General features: G+C 46.6%; 1 protein-coding gene across 1 annotated transcript in view; it reads right to left on the bottom strand.

Annotated features, from left to right (window-relative positions):
• LOC140122765 (fucolectin-like) overlaps nt 1–21,433 on the bottom strand; it is a 69,567-nt gene that overhangs the window by 28,447 nt on the left and 19,687 nt on the right. Inside the window, exon 2 of the mRNA XM_072143961.1 lies at nt 17,661–17,814. The gene's annotated coding sequence lies outside the window, so the exon portion shown is untranslated. The remainder of the gene's footprint in view (nt 1–17,660; nt 17,815–21,433) is intronic.

The following is a 21,433-nucleotide window of genomic DNA, read 5'->3' as shown; positions in this document are numbered from 1 at the left end:
AAAATTTGGGGTAAAAGTGACTTTTTTGGGAAAATTTTCACCAAATTTCCATTTTTTTCATAAATAAATACTAAATATATTGCGTAAATTTCTCCACTAACATGAAGCAAATTGGGGGTGGATTTTCTAATTCTGGCGCAAGCACGACTGTTGGCATTGGAGATCAGTCTCCGGAAAGCACCGCCCGATGTACTGAAGTGGTGCATAAAAATGCGGACATCAATGAGATGTGCGCCAGAATCTTACATGGACTGCGCCTTAAAGAGAACCCGTCATGCAAAATATCCCCCCTAAACTAAATATATTTTCATAAACTGCCATTAGAGAGCATTGCCTCTATCCCTTCATTGTCCCTCTACATGCCTGTAAACCTAAGCAATGAGGTCCTAAAGCTGTATGCAAATGACCTGTGAAATGTCCAATGAAGCATTAGCATATTCGAGCTGTCCACTCTATTCATGAGTGGGAGGCACAGCCACACCCCCAGTGCTTGACTGACAGCCTGTATAATGATGTGAGGCTGTATAATGATGTGCTTCCTGGGGCTGGTGGCCACGCCCCCTGCAGCCTGTGTGTGTGTGTGTATAGGAGAGATACAGCAGCTCCAGGCAGCCATGTTACAGCAGAACATGTCAGATTCATGTGTAGCTGATGTCTGTGTCTCTCACCTGTATATTAGGAGGATGCAGCATGTCAGCAGATGCAGCACACACACTAGCCATGCTTTACTATACATTACACACAGACATGAGCAGGGGGAGGAGAGGGGAGGGGTAACAGGGGTGACATCACTGCCTCTGACCATGTGACCAGCCTCATTTACATGATAAAGAATAGATGATTTTACAATGAATAATGTATGAAATAACTAGATAAAGGCTGGGATGGGATCCTTGTGAGCTGCTCCAACAGGTAGAGGTGACAGGACTAGTGACACAGACCTGATGACAGGTGTCCTTTAATTTTGATCTCTGACCAATTTTTTCCTGGTCTATTGTGCACCAAAAATTGCGCCTAAAAATGCCGACAAAATACACATAAATGTGACGGATAATGTGGAAAGTTGGGCCACGCCCACTTGCGCCAAAAAAAGACAGAGGAGTCAGGATAGTCGGAAATATCTGTTCTTTCTGGCGCAAACTCACAATAAATGATCCGCTACAATTCTGCGCCCAAAAAAAAAACCCCGAAAGATCCCGGCCTTTTTTTAGGCGCAGATACGATAATACACGTCCCCCATTGTGTCACGAAAAAACAATCTCAAAATCACCCGGATATATTAAAGTGTCAGATTTAAAAAAAAGGGCTTTATCAGGAAGGTGCAAAATGGCCAAGTCGTTAAGGGGTTAATATACTGAGTCTGGACCCTGAACTTGGTTCTGATGTATTTATATACTGAGCTTTTTTTCTACTGTATTTGTGATTTGAGACCAGTTCTGGTGCTGTATCTAAAGTCTAATCCTGGTTCTTGTGCTGTATTTATGTATATATGTGCGCCTAAGTGTAGTCGTTGCGCCTAAATTCTGGCGCACTGTTTTTCCAGAATTATCACAAGCTACAACCATCTGTGATCAGGTAATTTCCTGCCTCTTATTAATCACTTTACTTTATCACAGTTTAGGCGCAATGTTAGATTCAGGCTCTTACATGTGATCCTGCTACACGCTCCTCTCTGCTTCTCCCACAGCCCAGAATGACACTCACAGCAGCACCCAGGTGTGTGACACCCAGCACCCAGTGACCTCCTCAGCAGCACCCAGGTGTGTGACACCCAGCACGCAGTGACCTCCTCAGCAGCACCCAGGTGTGTGACACCCTGCACCCAGTGATGTCCTCAGCAGCACCCAGGTGTGTGACACCCTGCACCCAGTTACCTCCTCAGCAGGGGCTTCTCCTGGGGGGGGATCCCCCAGTGCTGATCTCCTGCTGCACCCCTGTAATTCTGCACAGTATCCCCCTCAGACACACTGGTGATACTGTGCAGAATTACATGGGGGACACTTGTCTGTAGTATCTGCAACATTCTGCAAAGTTCTCTTCTCTCTTGCCTTGAGCTGAAGATTTTGCAGCATGTTTTGTAAATAGAAGGTGATGAACTGTAAATAGATTCTGCAGCTCCTGTCTGTAAATGTATCTATTATATGTACTAGTGTCTGCAGAGTATCTAATGTCTGTATTATCTGTACTAGTGTCTGCAGTGTATGTAATGTCTGTATTATCTGTACTAGTGTCTGCAGTGTATGTAATGTCTGTATTATCTGTTCTAGTGTCTGCAGTGTATGTAATGTCTGTATTATCTGTTCTAGTGTCTGCAGTGTATGTAATGTCTGTATTATCTGTTCTAGTGTCTGCAGTGTATGTAATGTCTGTATTATCTGTACTAGTGTCTGCAGTGTATGTAATGTGTGTATTATCTGTACTAGTGTCTGCAGTGTATGTAATGTCTGTATTATCTGTTCTAGTGTCTGCAGTGTATGTAATGTCTGTATTATCTGTTCTAGTGTCTGCAGTGTATGTAATGTCTGTATTATCTGTACTAGTGTCTGCAGTGTATCTAATGTCTGTATTATCTGTACTAGTTTCTGCAGAGATATGTAATGTCTGTATTATCTGTACTAGTGTCTGCAGTGTATGTAATGTCTGTATTATCTGTACTAGTTTCTGCAGAGATATGTAATGTCTGTATTATCTGTACTAGTGTCTGCAGTGTATGTAATGTCTGTATTATCTGTACTAGTGTCTGCAGTGTATGTAATGTCTGTATTATCTGTACTAGTGTCTGCAGTGTATGTAGTGTGTGTATTATCTGTACTAGTGTCTGCAGTGTATGTAATGTCTGTATTATCTGTTCTAGTGTCTGCAGTGTATGTAATGTCTGTATTATCTGTTCTAGTGTCTGCAGTGTATGTAATGTCTGTATTATCTGTACTAGTGTCTGTAGTGTATGTAATGTCTGTATTATCTGTACTAGTGTCTGCAGTGTATGTAATGTCTGTATTATCTGTACTAGTGTCTGCAGTGTATGTAGTGTGTGTATTATCTGTACTAGTGTCTGCAGTGTATGTAATGTCTGTATTATCTGTTCTAGTGTCTGCAGTGTATGTAATGTCTGTATTATCTGTTCTAGTGTCTGCAGTGTATGTAATGTCTGTATTATCTGTACTAGTGTCTGCAGTGTATGTAATGTGTGTATTATCTGTACTAGTGTCTGCGGTGTATGTAATGTCTGTATTATCTGTACTAGTGTCTGCAGTGTATGTAGTGTGTGTATTATCTGTACTAGTGTCTGCAGTGTATGTAATGTATGTATTATCTGTACTAGTGTCTGCAGTGTATGTAATGTCTGTATTATCTGTACTAGTGTCTGCAGTGTATGTAATGTCTGTATTATCTGTACTAGTGTCTGTAGTGTATGTAATGTATGTATTATCTGTTCTAGTGTCTGCACTGTCTGGCTGAGCTCTGCTGCTAGAAATGAGCTGTTCTGCAAAGGGGCTCAGTGCTACTTCTCAGTTAATGCCACCTTCGGGCTGGAGTGTTTTTGCGCCCGTTTTTGCGCCTAAATGAAAAAGTTGCAAGTAATGAATATCATTAGGCGCAGCAAAACATCTGGATTGGTAAGATGTATGAGGGAAAGCTGGTTATTTTTACTGCGCTGCTAGTTTGGCATTTAGTCGCAAAAATGGCGCAAAAACGGTGCGCCTGAATGGTTCTTGTGCTGTATTTATGTATATAAAGCTCTTCCAGTATGAGAGCCCCCAGCAGTGCTGTCCAGAGCCCCCCACCACCCTGACCCCTACACATGACACTGCACAGGTTACTACTAATAGCTGCACCTGTGTGATACAATGTATACAGGATATATTCCAGCACTACCAGCTCTGCTACATCTGTAGTTACAGACTCTGCTACATCCGGGCAGCCCCCCCCCCAATAATATACAGATCTAGTGCTAATAACTAATATCAGGGAGATCTTACCTTGCTGTAGGGATATTCACCAGCCGTATCCCCAGAGGTGATGGGAGCCTCTTATATAGTCCTGGGTGACCTCAGCCCACACAATTATTGATTGGGGGAAATGTCAATGAGCTGATCCAGACTTATGTACATAAAGATTTATCAAAGTGCAATCTACTGGGGGGAAAGCAGCCAATCACGGCTCAGCTTCTAGCATCCAATCAGAGCTCAGCTTGTATTTTGTCACTGATCATTAATATGATATCTAAGCTTTGATTGGTTAATATAAGAAACGACTATAAGACGCTTATGTGTGAGGTAATATGATAGATGGATGATGTCTGAGGGACTTATCTATTAGGAGGTTTATTACCCCCTGTGAGTGACCGATCCCCCTGAGATAGGGAGCGTCGCCCCGGACCTCATCCCCCTACATACAGGACTCCTTATCCCTTATATACAGATCATCAGGATCCGGCAGTGATGGGGTTAAGTATTCACCTTCCTAATTCATTAATAAACTTTTCTATATATAAGAACTAAACCTCCCCCTTATCCCGGTGTCACCTCAGTTTGGGCGACTTTATAAGACATTATCCGAGTGTCCCTGCCGTATTCTCCCCTCATCTCCACTAAAAGATCCGGAACCATAGGAGAAACCGGCCCAGATGTGTCCAACTACATCACAGCCCAAGACTCACAATGTGCTGTTACATAGGACTGCAAGTCACATCTACTACATGATCTGTACTCAGAGATATCACTGTGTTATCTGTGGTGTTACATAGGACTGCAGGACACATCTACTACATGATCTGTACTCAGAGATATCACTGTGTTATCTGTGGTGTTACATAGGACTGCAGGACACATCTACTACATGATCTGTACTCAGAGATATCACTGTGTTATCTGTGGTGTTACATAGGACTGCAGGACACATCTACTACATGATCTGTACTCAGAGATATCACTGTGTTATCTGTGGTGTTACATAGGACTGCAGGACACATCTACTACATGATCTGTACTCAGAGATATCACAGTGTTATCTGTGGTGTTACATAGGACTGCAGGACACATCTACTACATGATCTATACTCAGTGATATCACTGTGTTATCTGTGGTGTTACATAGGACTGCAGGACACATCTACTACATGATCTGTACTCAGAGATATCACTGTGTTATCTGTGGTGTTACATAGGACTGCAGGGCACATCTACTACATGATCTGTACTCATATATATCACTGTGTTATCTGTGGTGTTACATAGGACTGCAGCACACATCTACTACATGATCTGTACTCAGAGATATCACTGTGTTATCTGTGGTGTTACATAGGACTGCAGGTCACATCTACTACATGATCTGTACTCAGAGAGATATCACTGTGTTATCTGTGCTGTTACATAGGACTGCAGGTCACATCTACTACATGATCTGTACTCAGAGAGATATCACTGTGTTATCTGTGCTGTTACATAGGACTGCAGGTCACATCTACTACATGATCTGTACTCAGAGATATCACTGTGTTATCTGTGCTGTTACATGGGACTGCAGGACACATCTACTACATGATCTGTACTCAGAGAGATATCACTGTGTTATCTGTGGTGTTACATAGGACTGCAGGACACATCTACTACATTATCTGTACTCAGAGATATCACTGTGTTATCTGTGGTGTTACATAGGACTGCAGGATACATCTACTACATGATCTGTACTCAGAGATATCACTGTGTTATCTGTGGTGTTACATGGGACTGCAGGACACATTTACTACATGATCTGTACTCAGAGATATCACTGTGTTATCTGTGGTGTTACATAGGACTGCAGGACACATCTACTACATTATCTGTACTCAGAGATATCACTGTGTTATCTGTGGTGTTACATAGGACTGCAGGATACATCTACTACATGATCTGTACTCAGAGATATCACTGTGTTATCTGTGGTGTTACATGGGACTGCAGGACACATTTACTACATGATCTGTACTCAGAGATATCACTGTGTTATCTGTGCTGTTACATGGGACTGCAGGACACATCTACTACATGATCTGTACTCAGAGAGATATCACTGTGTTATCTGTGCTGTTACATGGGACTGCAGGACACATCTACTACATGATCTGTACTCAGAGATATCACTGTGTTATCTGTGCTGTTACATAGGACTGCAGGACACATCTACTACATGTGGGGTACACCTGACTGTTTAAGGAAGGTACCCCTAGACTGGGGGCTGATGTTATTAGATGCAAAGGGGTAAAAGTTTGGGTACTATTGCACTTTAATAGAGGGTTGGTGATCTGTGCCTTTAAGATGTGTTCTCACTCCTCCCCTGTTGCTTACCTCATAATGTCCTCCCCTCCTACAGGACCAGAGGGTATATATATGACTGATCACTCAAGGATATCTCCCTCTTTTAGGCGACACTCAAGCTGTCCCTCTCCTGGGGTCAGGCTGGTGTGCGCTGCAGGACTGTGCTGTGTCCAGGGCTCAGGCCCCTGTGTATCTATGGAGGCCCCATCCAGACACTGAAGGTGAGGAATCATCTCCTGCCAGTGTCTGCTCCATCCCCAGGCAGGAGGCCATGTAGTCTCCCAGCTCCTGCCTCACCCCGGCCATCCCCACCCCCAGGCCTCTCATGAGGTGAGGAGACCCTGCAGTAGCTGCTTCTCCTCATGTAATCACATACATGGAGCTGGAGGCAGAGACACAGTAGTAATAACTCTGCTCTAGTCTCTGCTCCTTCACTAACCACAGGTGCAGCTCCATGTCCCTGCTCAGAGTCTGCAGCTCCATGCTCTTCTATTCTCTCTCCCTGCACTACCACTCCCATTATCTCTCCCTGCACTACCACTCCCATCATTTCTCCTGTAGTTCCCACAGTAGTAATAGGAGCTCATACTAGTTGTGCTCAGTCCTCAGAGGATGCCCCTGCACCTTCTCAGGTGGTTTCTGGGGGGTCAGTAAAGTCCCCAGTAGTTGTGTCTGTGGCAGATACCACTGCAGTCCCCCCCACCCCCATAGTCAGGGGGCTGCTGGGATTAACCCCTCACATGCTGCAGCTGTAGAGGCTCTCTCTGCAGTTTTCTGCTTAGCAGGAAGCTTCTCTAATTAACCCCTCATGTGCTGTATTTGTAGAAGATGTCACTACAGCCCTCCCCAGTCAGGGAGCTGCTGCAATTAACCCCTCATGTGCTGTATTTGTAGAAGATGTCAGTATAGCCCTCCCCAGTCAGGGGGCTGCTGTAATTAACCCTCACTTGCTGTGTCGGCCTCTTCTGTCGCTCCCCTGTAGCCAGGGGCTGCGGTCACTTCAGTATCACCCCATGATGTTCCCCATGGTCACAGATCTCATACCCATAATCCCCTTCCTCCGCCCGGGAGTTACGCTGGCGCTCCCGCCGCGGCTCTGCGGAGTTTAATTCAACCTGGCGCAGGCGGCGGCCAGGTTGTCCAGTTCGTCAAGGCGGCGCTCCCCATCATCTCCGGTGGGTCCTGAGCGCTAAGACGATGACTGGTACATGAAGCCGTGGACGGCATATGCGGGACCGCAGTGGGTCATTCCCGGATCGTGGCTTGGTTTCTCCAGTGACTTCAGTTCCAGCTGCAGTTCCTGTGGATCGTCCTTCTATTCCTGCACCAACTGCTGAGCTACAATATGGAGGTGCTGCGGGAGTGGGAGCGATTACATGGTGAGACAGAATAGTCCCCACTCTAATGACCTTATTACACGGGTTTCCTCTGCTCTGGTAGATATTAGCGCGGCTCCGGCACCTGTGCACTCAGGTGACCATAAGGACTGTGTATAATGTACTGCAGCCCGCATGGAGCCCATATAGATTGGGGAGAGGATATGGGCCAATGCTTACATTGATATCTGGTCCTTTGTCAGTAGAACTGCTTACAGCAGATAAGGAACAAGTCATTCTATCAACACGGACCCAAGTCCCTAACATGAAGGAGCTGAGATTATTAATAAATACCCCAAGGCTTTCTCTGTTTTGAGATGTGATGGGTGAAAATGTGTTATTTTGGGATGTTCACATATCGGGAGGCAATTTATTCTTCACGCAAGACACAGGTGGCCTTTCTGGTGGTGATACGACACCATGTACAGGTTCTGGTTATGACCCGGAGCTGATGGTTCTGCAATAAGGGACGCTGCCTCTGTAAGTATAAGCTCTAATGCCTCTTCTGTGGGGGGCGCACATGTGCGTATTGTATGTCTCTGTCCCGCTTCCTATTATCCTTCTAAGATAGCACCTGCAGATGAAATGATGGCAGTGAGTGCTCTAGACATTGGGTTGGGGTTATCCTTCTAAGGTTGTTAACTGTGTTCAATTTTTAGGTTTTGTTTCCTTATTTCATGTGTGTTTAATAGTGTGGGTTGTATTTCAGGACAGTTGCAATAGGCCATCCCAGTGTCCTTTGGAAAATATATAGAAATAAGTTTCCCGGGGAAGGGTGGTGGCCCCCTTTTAGGTGCCCCTGCCCTTTAGCCTCCACTCCCCATTTCTTGACATGCACATTTCTCCTTTGGATAGTTCCAAAGAAGGAACCAGGGTAGTTCTGTCTCATTTACCCCTATCCTTCCCCAAGAGTTGGTCTATGCCGGGATGTTTTCTGAGGAAGCTCAGATATATTATGTTCCTTATATTCGTGTTGTGTTTCCTCACCAGTAGGCGGCCGGGGGTCCCCATGGCCTGGTTGGTTATTGATTTGGCTTTGTGTTTCTTGTTTGTGCCCCCAGATTGAGCAGCTATGTGGACGGTGAGTATTATTGTGATACTTGTCTTCCCACCATTGCTTCATTTCCTTTATATGATTACTATGCTGATCGGTGTTGTGTAGCGCCATCTTGTGGTGTGGTACTTTTGCGGATCTTGGGGGACATGTACGGAGAAAATTTTATACATGGAGAAGTAAAGTTATTGCAGTGGGAAACATTTTAGTTCTTTCCTGGGCGGGGTTGTCTAATATGTCACCTTTTTTATCGCTCTGTTACTATTTGGATGATTTGTCTGTAGATCCCGTAATTTTGCGGTTTGTGCCCCTTTGTTTACATTTTCCTGCATAGTTTTGATATCCCCCCGGATAAGGCTTGAGGCCTTTGCTCGGGCCATTTGCCGCAGGATTAACTATTATTATTGCTTTGTACACGTCTTTTGTGCGTTTTCTCTCTTTGGCTTTGTGGTTGTTGCTCGCAGGGTTACACCGCTGGGGGAGTTTTTCTCTCACAGCATTTGTGCTTGTTTTATAATATCAGAACATCGCATTCATATTATCACCAGTCTTTATGTTCACCTTACAATTTAGTGATGATTTTGTTGCCATACAATGCTATTACATGCTGACGGCCAGAGCCGGGTCTCCTGTGGTTTTTGGTTGGAATTTGGGGACGTGTGCTGGAGAACCTTGGGCACCACAGTGATCTGACTCTGTCCCGGACCAGAACCTGACTTTTCTGGATCTCTTCCCATTTGTGGTAACTTAGGGTTGTAATTTGTTATTGACTTGTTGTAATGTTATTCATCCCTTCCGGGTCTTTCCCTCTTGTGTAAAATGCTTCTATTTTGCTGTTTGGAGTTGAACATCACCTAATGGGCCCGACATGTACTGAGTGCTTTATACTTTGGCTGCAATTTGTCCAGTTTGAGTCTCCAGATCTTTTCACCAGTGGCATCTAATATCGGCTACGGAAGGTCCGGGGTCCACCTGGTGGCCATTTTCTTCACAACTTGTCATATGACCTGGTTAGGTGCTACCCAGCAGTTTTCTCCTTAGAATACAAGACCTTGTTTTCCTTTGCCTTTAGCCTAACCCCTAGTTTTGTGACCATTTGTATCAGGGATCTTGTCTCTCGTTCAGCCACCCTCCCCCCCCTCTGTTTATTAAGGGATAATTCACTTAGGCCCAAGTGTTTGTATATCGATACGATACTATTATAGGCATAATAGTTGCCCGATAATCGTCAGGTACAGCTGTACAGGTCTCTAGGTGCTATCTCTGGCCCGGTTACAGTGTCTCAGGTGATTTTATCGTTATCTCGGTTTGGGTCCCAATTTTTTAGTTCATGAAAGTGCCTCCTCCCCTCACTTTCCCATATTTAATTTCAGGTGATATTTGAAATATGTTGGGGTTCTTAGGTTGGACCCAAGAAGATGTGAATCCTGGGTGTGAATTTCCCCACTGTGGGACTAATAAAGGTTTACCTATCTTTTCTTATCTTATGAGGGCACCCATTCCTTTCAGATTGGGGCAGCAGCTGAGGGGTTTACAGCCGGCCTCCCAGGTGTGGAGGTTATGAGTTTTGGGAGGTCTACATGCTTTGCTCACTGCCTGATTTATTGTGGGATTGCTTTTTTACCCTCTTATTGTTTCAGGTTCTCCGGTTAATGTTTGCCCCATGACAACATTCTGTGTCATTTGTACATATTTCAGGTCTCCCTGGCGGGAACTAGTTTTTGGGGTTTTTCAACAGGCAGATGTATTTTGGAGGTGTATACAGGGCTTAAAATGGATTCAGGTCCTCCCAGAGGCTGTATTATTGACCTTAATGAGACAGGCCTTGCCAGTGTGCAATCTTCTTCCAGAAATTGTGAAAAAAATGTTTGAAGAAAGTTCCCTGAGTTATCTGGCAAGGTTCTAGGAATTCTACTGCTTTGGAGTGGGCCGGGTATACGGTTAACTCCGGCATGGTCCATTTCATGCACTATAAGTGTGGTGATCTAGTACGGCACAGGGAGATAGTGGGAACGATGCAGATGTAATGTGTCCAAACAGTGTTACCTTAAAGAGATGGGCCTGAATATATTCCTCTGGGGTTTTTCTGATGGTATTGAGTAGACACTTCTTCTTGTTGGGTGGGGGCGCAGATCCATGTAGGGGTACACGGATCTGCTGGTGGCGGAATGGTGGAAGATTTGAGATGGTGATTGCTCGGTTGGCCGACTTGGCAGCTGGGAGTCCAGCTGGCATACAGCTTCCAGAGCTCAAAAATGTGTGATTCTATTCCAAGTGCCTGATTTTGGATATTACGGGTTAATATATAAAATAAATAAATAAAGCTGTGACCTAATTTTCCACCCAGCAAGAAGTGTCTGTCATATTTTGGAAGTTACAGTTTACTGATATTTGTGTTATGGGTAAACAATTAAAGTGCTCTTACAGGTGGTTTACCTAAGGTGTTCTGTTGCATGCCCTCCAGTCTGTGGGGTACACCTGACTGTTTAAGGAAGGTACCCCTAGACTGGGGGCTGATGTTATTAGATGCAAAGGGGTAAAAGTTTGGGTACTATTGCACTTTAATAGAGGGTTGGTGATCTGTGCCTTTAAGATGTGTTCTCACTCCTCCCCTGTTGCTTACCTCATAATGTCCTCCCCTCCTACAGGACCAGAGGGTATATATATGACTGATCACTCAAGGATATCTCCCTCTTTTAGGCGACACTCAAGCTGTCCCTCCCTCCCTCCCTATGTTATTAAGATGTTGTGTAATTTTGTAATATTTTACCTTTGTATTTTTAGTTAATTTCAAGTCACAGTAAGCGGAATGGTGAAAGATTTGAGATGGTGGTCGCTCGGTTGGCGGACTTGGCAGCTGGGAGTCCTGCTTGATGCAGCTTCCAGAGCTCAAAGATCTGATTTCCAGTCACAGCAGGCGGAATGGTGGAAGATTTGAGATGGTGATTGCTCGGTTGGCCGACTTGGCAGCTGGGAGTCCAGCTGGCATACAGCTTCCAGAGCTCAAAAATGTGTGATTCTATTCCAAGTGCCTGATTTTGGATATTACGGGTTAATATATAAAATAAATAAATAAAGCTGTGACCTAATTTTCCACCCAGCAAGAAGTGTCTGTCATATTTTGGAAGTTACAGTTTACTGATATTTGTGTTATGGGTAAACAATTAAAGTGCTCTTACAGGTGGTTTACCTAAGGTGTTCTGTTGCATGCCCTCCAGTCTGTGGGGTACACCTGACTGTTTAAGGAAGGTACCCCTAGACTGGGGGCTGATGTTATTAGATGCAAAGGGGTAAAAGTTTGGGTACTATTGCACTTTAATAGAGGGTTGGTGATCTGTGCCTTTAAGATGTGTTCTCACTCCTCCCCTGTTGCTTACCTCATAATGTCCTCCCCTCCTACAGGACCAGAGGGTATATATATGACTGATCACTCAAGGATATCTCCCTCTTTTAGGCGACACTCAAGCTGTCCCTCCCTCCCTCCCTATGTTATTAAGATGTTGTGTAATTTTGTAATATTTTACCTTTGTATTTTTAGTTAATTTCAAGTCACAGTAAGCGGAATGGTGAAAGATTTGAGATGGTGGTCGCTCGGTTGGCGGACTTGGCAGCTGGGAGTCCTGCTTGATGCAGCTTCCAGAGCTCAAAGATCTGATTTCCAGTCACAGCAGGCGGAATGGTGGAAGATTTGAGATGGTGATTGCTCGGTTGGCCGACTTGGCAGCTGGGAGTCCAGCTGGCATACAGCTTCCAGAGCTCAAAAATGTGTGATTCTATTCCAAGTGCCTGATTTTGGATATTACGGGTTAATATATAAAATAAATAAATAAAGCTGTGACCTAATTTTCCACCCAGCAAGAAGTGTCTGTCATATTTTGGAAGTTACAGTTTACTGATATTTGTGTTATGGGTAAACAATTAAAGTGCTCTTACAGGTGGTTTACCTAAGGTGTTCTGTTGCATGCCCTCCAGTCTGTGGGGTACACCTGACTGTTTAAGGAAGGTACCCCTAGACTGGGGGCTGATGTTATTAGATGCAAAGGGGTAAAAGTTTGGGTACTATTGCACTTTAATAGAGGGTTGGTGATCTGTGCCTTTAAGATGTGTTCTCACTCCTCCCCTGTTGCTTACCTCATAATGTCCTCCCCTCCTACAGGACCAGAGGGTATATATATGACTGATCACTCAAGGATATCTCCCTCTTTTAGGCGACACTCAAGCTGTCCCTCCCTCCCTCCCTATGTTATTAAGATGTTGTGTAATTTTGTAATATTTTACCTTTGTATTTTTAGTTAATTTCAAGTCACAGTAAGCGGAATGGTGAAAGATTTGAGATGGTGGTCGCTCGGTTGGCGGACTTGGCAGCTGGGAGTCCTGCTTGATGCAGCTTCCAGAGCTCAAAGATCTGATTTCCAGTCACAGCAGGCGGAATGGTGGAAGATTTGAGATGGTGATTGCTCGGTTGGCCGACTTGGCAGCTGGGAGTCCAGCTGGCATACAGCTTCCAGAGCTCAAAAATGTGTGATTCTATTCCAAGTGCCTGATTTTGGATATTACGGGTTAATATATAAAATAAATAAATAAAGCTGTGACCTAATTTTCCACCCAGCAAGAAGTGTCTGTCATATTTTGGAAGTTACACTTTACTGATATTTGTGTTATGGATAAACAATTAAAGTGCCCTTACAGGTGGTTTACCTAAGGTGTTCTGTTGCATGCCCTCCAGTCTGCTGAGGTTACACTAGTACATGATGTGTGATGTGTATGAGGTGACAGCAGATGATATAACATGGTGACCCCAGTGTTATACTTGCTGAGGTTACACTAGTACATGATGTGTGATGTGTATGAGGTGACAGCAGATGATATAACATGGTGACCCCAGTGTTATACTTGCTGAGGTTACACTAGTACATGATGTGTGATGTGTATGAGGTGACAGCAGATGATATAACAGGGTAACCCCAGTGTTATACTTGCTGAGGTTACACTAGTACATGATGTGTGATGTGTATGAGGTGACAGCAGATGATATAACATGGTGACCCCAGTGTTATACTTGCTGAGGTTACACTAGTACATGATGTGTGATGTGTATGAGGTGACAGCAGATGATATAACATGGTAACCCCAGTGTTATACTTGCTGAGGTTACACTAGTACATGATGTGTGATGTGTATGAGGTGACAGCAGATGATATAACATGGTGACCCCAGTGTTATACTTGCTGAGGTTACACTAGTACATGATGTGTGAGGTGTATGAGGTGACAGCAGATGATATAACATGGTAACCCCAGTGTTATACTTGCTGAGGTTACACTAGTACATGATGTGTGAGGTGTATGAGGTGACAGCAGATGATATAACATGGTGACCCCAGTGTTATACTTGCTGAGGTTACACTAGTACATGATGTGTGATGTGTATGAGGTGACAGCAGATGATATAACATGGTAACCCCAGTGTTATACTTGCTGAGGTTACACTAGTACATGATGTGTGATGTGTATGAGGTGACAGCAGATGATATAACATGGTAACCCCAGTGTTATACTTGCTGAGGTTACACTAGTACATGATGTGTGAGGTGTATGAGGTGACAGCAGATGATATAACAGGGTAACCCCAGTGTTATACTTGCTGAGGTTACACTAGTACATGATGTGTGATGTGTATGAGGTGACAGCAGATGATATAACATGGTAACCCCAGTGTTATACTTGCTGAGGTTACACTAGTACATGATGTGTGATGTGTATGAGGTGACAGCAGATGATATAACATGGTGACCCCAGTGTTATACTTGCTGAGGTTACACTAGTACATGATGTGTGATGTGTATGTGGTGACAGCAGATGATATAACATGGTGACCCCAGTGTTATACTTGCTGAGGTTACACTAGTACGTGATGTGTGATGTGTATGAGGTGACAGCAGATGATATAACATGGTAACCCCAGTGTTATACTTGCTGAGGTTACACTAGTACATGATGTGTGATGTGTATGTGGTGACAGCAGATGATATAACATGGTGACCCCAGTGTTATACTTGCTGAGGTTACACTAGTACATGATGTGTGATGTGTATGAGGTGACAGCAGATGATATAACATGGTGACCCCAGTGTTATACTTGCTGAGGTTACACTAGTACATGATGTGTGATGTGTATGAGGTGACAGTAGATGATATAACATGGTGACCCCAGTGTTATACTTGCTGAGGTTACACTAGTACATGATGTGTGATGTGTATGTGGTGACAGCAGATGATATAACATGGTGACCCCAGTGTTATACTTGCTGAGGTTACACTAGTACGTGATGTGTGATGTGTATGAGGTGACAGCAGATGATATAACATGGTAACCCCAGTGTTATACTTGCTGAGGTTACACTAGTACATGATGTGTGAGGTGTATGAGGTGACAGCAGATGATATAACATGGTAACCCCAGTGTTATACTTGCTGAGGTTACACTAGTACATGATGTGTGATGTGTATGAGGTGACAGCAGATGATATAACATGGTAACCCCAGTGTTATACTTGCTGAGGTTACACTAGTACATGATGTGTGAGGTGTATGAGGTGACAGCAGATGATATAACATGGTGACCCCAGTGTTATACTTGCTGAGGTTACACTAGTACATGATGTGTGATGTGTATGAGGTGACAGCAGATGATATAACAGGGTAACCCCAGTGTTATACTTGCTGAGGTTACACTAGTACATGATGTGTGAGGTGTATGAGGTGACAGCAGATGATATAACATGGTGACCCCAGTGTTATACTTGCTGAGGTTACACTAGTACATGATGTGTGAGGTGTATGAGGTGACAGGAGATGATATAACATGGTAACCCCAGTGTTATACTTGCTGAGGTTACACTAGTACATGATGTGTGAGGTGTATGAAGTGACAGCAGATGATATAACATGGTGACCCCAGTGTTATACTTGCTGCGGTTACACTAGTACATGATGTGTGAGGTGTATGAGGTGACAGCAGATGATATAACATGGTGACCCCAGTGTTATACTTGCTGAGGTTACACTAGTACATGATGTGTGATGTGTATGTGGTGACAGCAGATGATATAACATGGTGACCCCAGTGTTATACTTGCTGAGGTTACACTAGTACATGATGTGTGATGTGTATGAGGTGACAGCAGATGATATAACATGGTAACCCCAGTGTTATACTTGCTGAGGTTACACTAGTACATGATGTGTGATGTGTATGAGGTGACAGCAGATGATATAACATGGTGACCCTAGTGTTATACTTGCTGAGGTTACACTAGTACATGATGTGTGATGTGTATGAGGTGACAGCAGATGATATAACATGGTGACCCCAGTGTTATACTTGCTGAGGTTACACTACTACATGATGTGTGATGTGTATGAGGTGACAGCAGATGATATAACATGGTAACCCCAGTGTTATACTTGCTGAGGTTACACTAGTACATGATGTGTGATGTGTATGAGGTGACAGCAGATGATATAACATGGTAACCCCAGTGTTATACTTGCTGAGGTTACACTAGTACATGATGTGTGAGGTGTATGAGGTGACAGGAGATGATATAACATGGTGACCCCAGTGTTATACTTGCTGAGGTTACACTAGTACATGATGTGTGATGTGTATGAGGTGACAGCAGATAATATAACATGGTAACCCCAGTGTTATACTTGCTGAGGTTACACTAGTACATGATGTGTGATGTATATGAGGTGACAGCAGATGATATAACATGGTGACCCCAGTGTTATACTTGCTGAGGTTACACTAGTACATGATGTGTGATGTGTATCTGGTGACAGCAGATTATATAACATGGTAACCCCAGTGTTATACTTGCTGAGGTTACACTAGTACATGATGTGTGATGTGTATGAGGTGACAGCAGATGATATAACATGGTAACCCCAGTGTTATACTTGCTGAGGTTACACTAGTACATGATGTGTGATGTGTATCTGGTGACAGCAGATGATATAACATGGTAACCCCAGTGTTATACTTGCTGAGGTTACACTAGTACATGATGTGTGATGTGTATGAGGTGACAGCAGATGATATAACATGGTAACCCCAGTGTTATACTTGCTGAGGTTACACTAGTACATGATGTGTGATGTGTATGAGGTGACAGCAGATGATATAACATGGTAACCCCAGTGTTATACTTGCTGAGGTTACACTAGTACATGATGTGTGAGGTGTATGAGGTGACAGTAGATGATATAACATGGTGACCCCAGTGTTATACTTGCTGAGGTTACACTAGTATATGATGTGTGAGGTGTATGAGGTGACAGCAGATGATATAACATGGTAACCCCAGTGTTATACTTGCTGAGGTTACACTAGTACATGATGTGTGATGTGTATGAGGTGACAGCAGATGATATAATAACAAGCCCCAAAGCAAATAGCGAAGGGGCTGAGGACTGTAGGGGGTGGTTTCTAGCCTTCTGGTAGGCTGGTGGGGCTTGCCCCTTTACCCCTCCCGTGTGAGGTCACAGGAGGTGGTGTTTGGGGGCGGGTAAGGACCCGCCCGGTGGTTTTAAAAAGTCCGAGAGCACGTGGGGGGGCCTCTTTCCTTCTGCCCCCTGGACCGAAGAGGCGAGAAGTCAGAGACCCCTCTGCAAATACCCAGCATGGCTTCCCTAGAAGAACAAGTAATCCAGCAAGCGGCCATGCAGGGTTCAGCCATGCTGGATACCCTCCTGCAGCGCCCTGCTGCGGGGTCGGTTCAAGAAGCGGACGTCCCTGAAGAGGACACCCATCTCCCTGGATCGAAACCCGCTGCAGTGGCTTCCACCCTGGAGGGTACAGCCACCACCCCCGCCCGGCGGCCTGCCACCCTGTCACCACCACCCACCCAGTGCTCCTTACCTCCTCCACGGGAGCAGCTGGCAGAAGATGGAGGACGTCCCCTGAGGAAGATCATCACCTGCACCAGCCAGGAAGCGCGGCCCGGGCCAGAAGAAGATGGCGTCGCCCAGACCACGTGGGACACCGACTGCCCCGGAGGATCGTCGTGGGAGCCCTGCTGAGAAGTATGCAAAGGGTAAGCGCGTTGCATCCCCTGCCCCGCACCCCAGCGCTGCTGCCAGCTCACCTGCCCCGCACCCCAGCGCTGCTGCCAGCTCACCTGCCCCGCACCCCAGCGCTGCTGCCAGCTCACCTGCCCCGCACCCCAGCGCTGCTGCCAGCTCACCTGCCCCGCACCCCAGCGCTGCTGCCAGCTCACCTGCCCCGCACCCCAGCGCTGCTGCCAGCTCACCTGCCCCGCACCCCAGCGCTGCTGCCAGCTCACCTGCCCCGCACCCCAGCGCTGCTGCCAGCTCACCTGCCCCGCACCCCAGCGCTGCTGCCAGCTCACCTGCCCCGCACCCCAGCGCTGCTGCCAGCTCACCTGCCCCGCACCCCAGCGCTGCTGCCAGCTCACCTGCCCCGCGCCCCATCTCCGCTGCCCGCTCACCTGCCCCGCACCCCAGCGCTGCTGCCCGCTCACCTGCCCCGCGCCCCATCTCCGCTGCCCGCTCACCTGCCACGCACCCCAGCTCTGCGACCCGCTCAGCCAGCGCTCCCCCACCCCCTGCACACAGCTCCGGTCCCCTTACCTTCAGACCAAGCCCCAGCCTGAAGTTTCTTCCAGCCGCGTGGCGCGGCTTCCTGAGCACCCGGCCGGCAACGGCCGCCCCCCCCCACCTCCGCGGCGCACGCGATCCCGCTCCCCCTGCCGTTCAGCTCACCCCGGCACCATCCGATGCCTGCGGCCTCCATGCCCGGCCACGCTATGGTCCGGGCCTACTGCGAGCCCAGGCGCCCTCCCCGACACCGATCCTCCTCCTGCTCCTCTCTGTCGCGGGTCCGGCTCTCCCCCTGCCATTCTGGCAGCGCACAGGCCCCCCTTTCACCACGCGGCAGGCTTCAGGCCTACTCGGCTCACAAGCCAGGGCCTCCCGGCAGGCTTCGGGCCTGTGCTCCAGCCAGCCCCGGGCCGCCCACCAGGCCTCGGGCCTTCCCTACAGCCGACTGAAGGCCTCGGCCCTACTCCCCAGACAGCCCTAGGCCTCGGGCCTACTCCCCAGACAGCCCCAGGCCCCATCCCAGGCCTCGGGCCTACTCCCCAGACAGCCCCAGGCCCCATCCCAGGCCTCGGGCCTACTCCCCTGACAGCCCCAGGCCCCATCCCAGGCCTCGGGCCTACTCCCCTGACAGCCCCAGGCCCCATCCCAGGCCTCGGGCCTACTCCCCTGACAGCCCTAGGCCCCATCTCAGACCTCGGGCCTACTCCCCAGCCAGCCCCAGGCTCTCCCCCCCTCTCCCCCGGCACAGCCAACACCACAGCTCTGGACCCCTGGGCAGCTCCCCTTCCCTACTCCCCCGAGTCCTCTCTGCATACTCTTGATGCGGTAGAGACCTCTATGTCCACGGTGCACCACAGAGACCGGAGCAACAGATCCTCGTCCTAGGAGCAGCAACATCCCAGCAGAATGGACTCCCAGTGGCCATACCGCAGGCGGGCTGCCGATACTGGCTCTGAGCTCCTCTCACCAGGCCACAGCCGCCATCATCATCACGGAGGACGTCGCAGACACTACAGCAGCCCATCATCACCGGGTTCCAGTGGCCGCGAGGTGGCGCACTCACACACCCGCACCCGTCACCGAGACTTCCCTCACCGCCTGACCAAGCGCTCCAGGTGGACATCAAAGCATCCAACAACTCGCCAGGAATCCGAAAACAGATCCTCAGCTCATCTACAGCCACTGCAGTCCCAGAGGTAATCCCGTCATGGCAGCCAAGGCTCTCAAGCTCCACCTCGCAGTTATGACATCATCAAGAAACCACCTAAACGCATCACTTCAGCTTCTGAACATCACCAACCATCTGAACAGGATAAAGCACAGTCTTCTCATCAGGACACGTCAGCTCCACCAGCGAAGACTTCATCCGGTGAGTTCAGTGGCCTCCCCTCGTGGTCGGCCATTACCTCATCACACAAGAACACAGAGGACAAACTAGGGGCAGGGGGAATACCCTTTGAACTACTTCCTATGAGTCTACTCCCATACTTGGTTTACCCAGAAAGACCCCATTCAGATTCCTTCTGGAGACATCTACACCCTTACTCAGTGGCCTCCTTCTTCACTGACACAGATTCCATAGATGTACACCACCTAGCTAGGAAGACAGGGCTCTTACTCAAAAACTTCATCCACATTCGTAACTTCACAGATATATGCAACAAATTTTTAACTTCCTTCTGGCAAAAATCTCAACCTGCAGACTGGCTACTAACGTTAGCTAATAAAAAACCTTTATATAAACAACTCCTGTCAAGTTGCTACGATGCAATATTGAGGCTAGGTAAGCAAGAGACCCCTTCCTATGTCCACCAGTGGGAAAATGAACTACAGACACCATTCTCAAAGGAGGATGTTGAAGGCCTAATAAGTAATTCCAATGGCTACTCAAGATGCATCAGAATTAAAGAAAACCACTACAAAATAGTCACTAGATGGTACAAGACACCTTTATGGCTACATAAAATAAATCCAGACATACCCAGTACATGTTGGAGATGTGGCTTAGACACAGGGGACATGACGCATATTTGGTGGTCCTGCCCGGTAATAGAAAACTTTTGGGATGCTGTCCTGGAGGCAACCGGGAAAATTTGTACAATGACTATCCCTAAATCACCTAAAGCCATTTTATTAGGTATCCCTGATAATGGCTTTGTACTGAGACACAATCACCTACACACCCACCTGCTGACAGCAGCTAAGCTACTAATCCCCAGGCACTGGAAGTCTAGTAATTCCCCCTCAATAGCGCAATGGACTGAAAAAGTCAACGAATTATGTAGATTTGAGGAACTGGCACACTGGTCCTCTGGTACCAGAGAAAAATTCCTACACATTTGGTCTCCATGGATATCCCATAAAAACAAGGTGCTCTAATAATGAAACTTACCCTATTCTCATCTCAAGTTACCTACCTTTTACACATCCCCTCCCCCATTCCTCCCCTACGTAACCCTCTTCCTTCCCCCCTCCCTTCCCGAGTTATTTTACCTTTGTCGGCTTTATATGAAAACTTTCATGTTACATTTAATGGTAGAATTCTTCAGGTATTTGTTTAAAAGAAAAAAGAAAACTGGTACAAACCTTTTGCTACTGACAAATGTAACGGTGATCTTTTGTGTACCTAATAAAAACAGTTTTAAAACAAACACAAGAACACAGAGGTCATCACACAAGAACACAGAGGTCATCACACAAGAACACAGAGGTCATCACACAAGAACAGAGGTCATCACGTCCATTACCTCATCACACAAGAACAGAGGTCATCACGTCCATTACCTCATCACACAAGAACAGAGGTCATCACGTCCATTACCTCATCACACAAGAACAGAGGTCATCACGTCCATTACCTCATCACACAAGAACAGAGGTCATCACGTCCATTAGATCACTGATCACACAATTACAAGCCAGTCAGGATACACATGTGGGCTTAGGGAATTTAGCTAACGCAGGACAGGGTAACACATTTAGGGATCGCAGCCCCGGGAATGCCAGTGCCCGGGGCTGTGCGATCCTCCTTCCAGGAGCCGGGTCCGTGCATGCGCAGTGTAATACATTTGT

Source organism: Engystomops pustulosus, chromosome 3 (genome assembly GCF_040894005.1).
Source record: "Engystomops pustulosus chromosome 3, aEngPut4.maternal, whole genome shotgun sequence".
In the NCBI taxonomy this organism is placed as follows: Eukaryota; Metazoa; Chordata; class Amphibia; order Anura; family Leptodactylidae; genus Engystomops; species Engystomops pustulosus.
This window is presented reverse-complemented; position numbering and strand designations above follow the sequence as displayed.